General features: G+C 34.8%; 1 long non-coding RNA gene across 1 annotated transcript in view; it reads right to left on the bottom strand.

Moving 5' to 3' along the window:
• Positions 1–298: 298 nt before the first annotated feature.
• LOC128931357 (uncharacterized) overlaps positions 299–6145 on the bottom strand; it is a 44781-nt gene continuing 38934 nt past the window's right edge. The window contains exons 5-7 of the long non-coding RNA XR_008479666.2: positions 3564–3673; positions 2749–2945; positions 299–478 (exon numbers count right to left, since the gene is read on the bottom strand). This is a non-coding gene — a long non-coding RNA (uncharacterized LOC128931357). The remainder of the gene's footprint in view (positions 479–2748; positions 2946–3563; positions 3674–6145) is intronic.

The following is a 6145-nucleotide window of genomic DNA, read 5'->3' as shown; positions in this document are numbered from 1 at the left end:
CTCCTTTACTGTATTTACCTTTCTTGGGTCATCTTAAGACATTTTAATATATTCTCAACTGCCACTAAGAGTAAGTTAATGACATTCTATGATATTCTTCTAAAAAGAAAGAAGTCTAATTTTGTCATTGAAGTTAAGCAGCAGCTTGATTGTTTTCTTTTCAAATTGTTTCCAGTCTGGTAGGGCCACAGTTCTTATAGACATAAAAACGAAATATAATTGAAGTGCAAATATTGGTATTTATTTGGTTCTAATATCACAACACTAAACTAATGAGTGACTAAACCATTTGGGATTTACTGACCTCTTTGGAAATATGGTGAAACATTGGATGGTGTCCCCATAACAATGTATATGCAGTTTATACAGTATTTTACATATTGTTTCAGAGATTCTGTGAAACTCTTATACACTTCATTACAGTGGTTCTCAAAGAATGGTGTTGGACCAGCAGCATCAGGACATCTTGTTAGAAATGCTGTCTTGGCACAAGAACAGAAAATCAAACACCACATGTTCTCACTCATAGGTGAGTGTTGAATGATGAGAACACATGGACACAGGGAGAGGAACATCACACACTGGCATCTATTGGGGGATGAGAGGCTAGGGGAGGAGTAGCAGGGGGTGGAGAGATTGGGGAAGGATAACATTGGGAGAAACAGGTAATGTAGGTGACGAGGGAATGGAGGCAGCAAACCACCACGGCATGCATATACCAATGTAACAATCCTGCAAGATCTGCACATGTACCTCAGAACTGAAAGTAGAGTAAAATATATATATATATATATATATATATATATATACACATACACATACACACACACACACACACACACATACACACACAAAAAGAAAGAAAGAAATGCTGTCTTGGGCCCTATTCCAGATCTACTGAAACAGAAACTCTTAGGGTAGAGACCACCAGGTTGTCATATAACAAACATTCGGAGTGCTTCTGACATATGTCAAGGTGTGAGAACTATTGTAGAGGGTCAAAGTCTAAGTCTTTTATCTCTGAATTAGATGCTAAAGTATTTTTATTCTTTTCTCTGTAGAAGATCCAATGATATCTGACAAAGAATGGTAAAGTAATGATTGTGGTTGTTTGATCCATTAAGAAGAGAACAATTACATCTACTATGAATTAAATTTTTGAAATTATTGATACCAAGACTATGTAAAACATTTTTCTGCTTTTATCTCTTCATTCAGATTTCTAAGTCATAATTCAATTACAAGAAAAGGAAAAAAGAAAGAATATCAGTAAAACAAATGGTTGTCTGGCCTGTATTCTATATCCAATAATTTGAGTTGATTTGATAAGTATACTTAGTTGGGAGAAGAGGGTAATTATAGGAGCTGAGGAGATAGGATATGTTACCTATATTACATGGAGGATAACTAAATTTATATTTCCAAAAATGTCTCATGAACTGATGTATGAAAAATAATATGCCACATTATTCATCAGCCTAGTAACCTCAAACAGAAAAGAAAAATTTCCATTTTTGTTTCCTCGTAATTGTCTGAATAGAAAAGTGACTATACAAAATCTGGTAGTTTCAAAAGATATACCTAACCAGAATATGTTGCTGGTTAATAAAGTATGCTGGAAAAGGAGGTGGAGGACAGAGAGGAGCGAAGAACGTCTATGAATTATCTTGAGGAATGACCTTACTTTATTCTCTTCCTTTTCCTAAATTACCTTCCACCCAGTTAAGGCTGGAGAGAGGCAGTTCCTGCATGCCTAACCCTCAAGTCAGGTAACCTGAGAATCAGGAGAATCTGGAATTTATGGTTTTGACTTTAGTTTGATGAGCAGCAGCAATCTCTTAATATTAAGAAGCCAGTGGAATCTGTCGTGACATATCCAAAGGGAAGACTGGAGAGAATATTCATACTATACTGTGTCTCACCCCAAGCACCCTGAGTTCCCTGTATGTCAAAGGATATGCTGCAAAAGTTAGCTGACAGTGCAAGTTGACTTGTGGGCACTGCCTCCAGTTCTATAAAGAGGTCAATTGTTGAAAACAGTGAGCTTCATCATCAGAGACTGGAAAGAACTTTCTATGTGAAGGAGAAGAAACAGTGCGAAGTTGTGAAGTCACTAAGCACGTGACTGTATAGAGCCTTTGGAGCACCTGATGTACCATCCCTAGAGGCAGCAAAGGAAAAACAACAACAACAGCAACAACAAAAAACACTGAGATGAAAGCAAGAGCAAGAATAAGAATAAGAATCTTCTTTCAGGGTACCTAACTACTTAGAATGAGCACCCGGCCAGAATAAGGATATATTCATGCTGGCCACCTTGACAGTGTAGCTGTAAGGATGAACTCAGAAAAAATGTTGAACAGAAACTGGAATAAAAAAAGATGTAAAGAAATCCCTATTTTCTAACTAACTTTTTTCCAACAAATATTAATGGAGCATTTACTACACATATCTTGTATTCATAGCACATAGCATTATATGCTCACTAGCTAACCAAGAAATGGAAATACAAAACCCTGTGAATTACTATTTTTAGAAATCACAGAGGAATTAATAGGCAATTTATCTCAGTGTCAGAGAGATCTCACCAAGTATAGCCGATTAAGAAGTAAAAAAAATGGGAAGGCAACGTTTGCTTCTATGGTTTCAACGCCTGTGCCTTCGAAACTCATGTTGAAGTGTATTTGCCATTGTAATGGTGTTGAAAGGTGGGAACTTTAAGAGGTTATTGAGCTGTGAGGGCTTCACCTTCATGGGTGGGATTACTGCATTCTAGAAGGGCTAGTTCAGTCCCTTTTTGTCTCTTGGTTCTTCTGCTCTTCTGTCTTGTGAGGAGCAGGAGCAGGGTGGCATTCAAGATGTCATCTTGGGAGCAGACACAGGCCCTCACCAGACAGGCATTAAACCTGCGGGCATCTTGATATTGGACTTCCCAGCTGCCAGTACTGTGAGCCAAGAAATTTTTATTCATTATCAACTACCAAGTCTATGATATTCTCTTACAACAGTAGAAGCGAGCTAAGATATTTATCTTTCCTGAGAGATGCTTTATGACTTACAGTGTTTATATGTTAAAAACAACCACCACCACCACCACCACACGTTAGAATATTCTTTTAAAAACTCAGATACTTAATTTTATACCATCCCTCTCATCATATTGAAGTTAAGCAGCGTGAATGTTTTCTTTTCAAATTGTTTCCAGTCTGGTAGGGCCGCACTTCTTACAGACATTGAAATGAAATACAATTGAAGTGTGACTATCCTTTACGGTATTTAATAGATTCTAATAACCCAACACTAAACTGAGTGATTAAACCATTTGGGATTTACTGACCTCTTTGGAAATGTGGTGAAACATTTAACTTAAAATTATAGTAATTTTAAGTTCATTTTGTATAAAATATTTAAAATGTCAAACATATTTATTGCTTATAATAACAGTTCAAGTACATAGAGATAAAAATATTTTGAAAGTTAAAATATACTATACTTGAAAAATTTTTTATTCTAGCTATAGACACAATATACACATACTTACATATATTTACATTTTTACATACTTAGGGAGCCACTTTTCCACTGGCCACTTCTTGAGCAAATGGCTCATCAATTTCTGCTTCCCTTCCATTACAAAAAAATGTCTCTTCCATGGATGTTTCCTTACATGTACCTGGGATATAACCATAAAACCTTTTAACTTTTCCACCCATTTCATGTTCTAGTTTCTCACATAATTAATTGACACAGTTGTCAGAGTAAATAACCTGTCTTTTTCAAAGTTCTACAACCTTAAATAATTGTTTTCCTCCTTAAGCCTTTTGTTGTTTCACCTCAACTGTATACAATTTATATCTTTGCTGTTTATGACAGTCACATTCAAACCAAGTTCCCGCTCTACAGGGTAAATACAGATTATGTATTTCCAGCCCTAGAAATGAAGATTATCTTCATTTAATATGCTTAACGCAGTTCTGGTCTAACTGGGGCTTTTCTTCCAGATGCTGTGGACATTTACTGTGCCCTCAACAACAGTATAGTCTAACCAGATTTGGTCCTCATTAGATTGGCACAATATTTCCCACATCTTTGACTGGATTGTTCAGCTTTCACTTTAAGCACAGTCTTTATTAATGAGTGTAACTTGAGGCTTTGCTTACTTTTGCAATTTGGTGGGCTGAAAAACAAGTTATCTAATAATTCCTCTCTTTCTCCTCTCTCTCTCTCTCTCTCTCTCTCTCTCTCTCTCTCTCTCTCTCATAAATTGCTCTTCCGCAAGACTCTTAGGGTCGACGATTTTATTGGAACAGTAAACTCACTGGGCCTCCAGGGCACCTTTCCCCATGCTTTGGTATTAGAGAGGCCAAGAACTTAGGAGCTCTGGGAGCTGGGTACACTCCCCCAGTTACAGTATTAAGCAGAGAGTGAGTGAGTGAGAGGCAAAGTGTTAAATGTGGACATATAAAGGCGTCAATAAAATAGAAAAGCTGAGTAAGTGGTTGGCATAAGGTAAAGTTACATTTAGATGGGCTCATTAGTCATGAGTATGAAAGAGAACAGAGAATTAGGTAAAATAGATGGATACTATTACAGGTATTGAGAGGAAAGGACAAAATACAGAGGTAGAATGGGGAAGTATAAATCTTAGATGATAAACATACAAGCAGAAGTACACTTAAGGCACATGTATATATGAATTATTTTGATCAAAGGAATCATGCCATCCAATTCTTCAGCTATGTGACACATTCAAAACTGTAATTTATTGAGATATTAGAGAACATTAATGAAAACAAGTGATTGAATTCAGTAAATCAATTTCTGTAAATGTTTTTGAAATGAACTTATAGGTGATGATGATGATAATGCTGATAAGTATTATGATATAAATGTAGTTACAGAGACCTTTAAATTTTACTAACTATTCAATGAGGACAATCACTGACATATAACAAGAGCCATTGTTAGAGAAGTTATTCTTACTAAGTATTATTCACTGTATTGAGTGAAAGTATAGGAACTTCTATTTTATTTTTTATTATATTATTACCTACTAGACTAATAAAGAATGCCTGCTTTTTGTGTATAGGAAGTATTCAAATATTTGATAATGCTATCTTTGACTCATAATGAATAAAGTAATTTCTAGGATAAACTTCTGGTAACTCCATCCATCTTGTTTCAGAACACATAGTATTCTGATTATTATAGTCTGTAATTTTGTTTTTCAAAATTTCCTTGAAAATATGTTAGGCTAAATGTATGCAATATTCCAGAAGTAGTATAATTAAGGAATTATATCCCTTAATTCTGAATATTATATTTTATATTGTTTGTTTGGCAAGAGGTAGCATGAGCAAAGCCCAGAGCTATTTCACATGAACTTTTTTTGTGTCAAATCTTCTATTCATATAGTTATATTGTTAAAATAAAATCAAAATTCTTCATCTCAAAAATTGTCATATTGCTTTTAGTCCAATATGATAGCTGTAATATACAATTCTACTAGCCAATATATTAGATTTTCATTCACTTTTATATTTGTAAATATCACAACAGCTAAGAGTGCTTACCAAAGTATAATAGGTAACTATAGGAAGTGTTCCTCAGTACAGAAATTAGGGGCACAAGAAAGTAGAACAAACACTCCAGGGAACTTTAAATTACTACCCTAGACAAGGACTGTTTGACTCAGGGAACAGCTCCTTGTCCAACAAAAATAAAACTCACAAACATTTCATTTACTTATTCCACTTACCCTTACTGAAAAGAGAGAGTTTATTCTCAGAATCTGTATTCATTGCCAAGGAGAGAAGAAATTTTTAAAAATAACTGAGGAAACATAGCAGATTTACAAATATTGATCAAGTCAGACATTCATTTATAAATATGTATGTACAGTTAATCTTTCCAAAAATTTGCAGAAGATTTCATACAGGGTAAATTTGCAATACACGAATATTCATTTATTTAGCAAATGTTTATTGACTACCTACTCTGCGTGGGCAGTCATTTTTCTAAACAATAGGGATGAAGTGTGAACTAGCTAATAAGACAGTAGTCATCAAGGTGAAAACAAAGAAACGAAATTCATGGAAATAAAAGATAAATTTAGTTACAATTCATACCAGCTGACATATTAAAG

Source organism: Callithrix jacchus, chromosome 2, assembly GCF_049354715.1.
Source record: "Callithrix jacchus isolate 240 chromosome 2, calJac240_pri, whole genome shotgun sequence".
NCBI lineage: Eukaryota > Metazoa > Chordata > Mammalia > Primates > Cebidae > Callithrix > Callithrix jacchus.
This window is presented reverse-complemented; position numbering and strand designations above follow the sequence as displayed.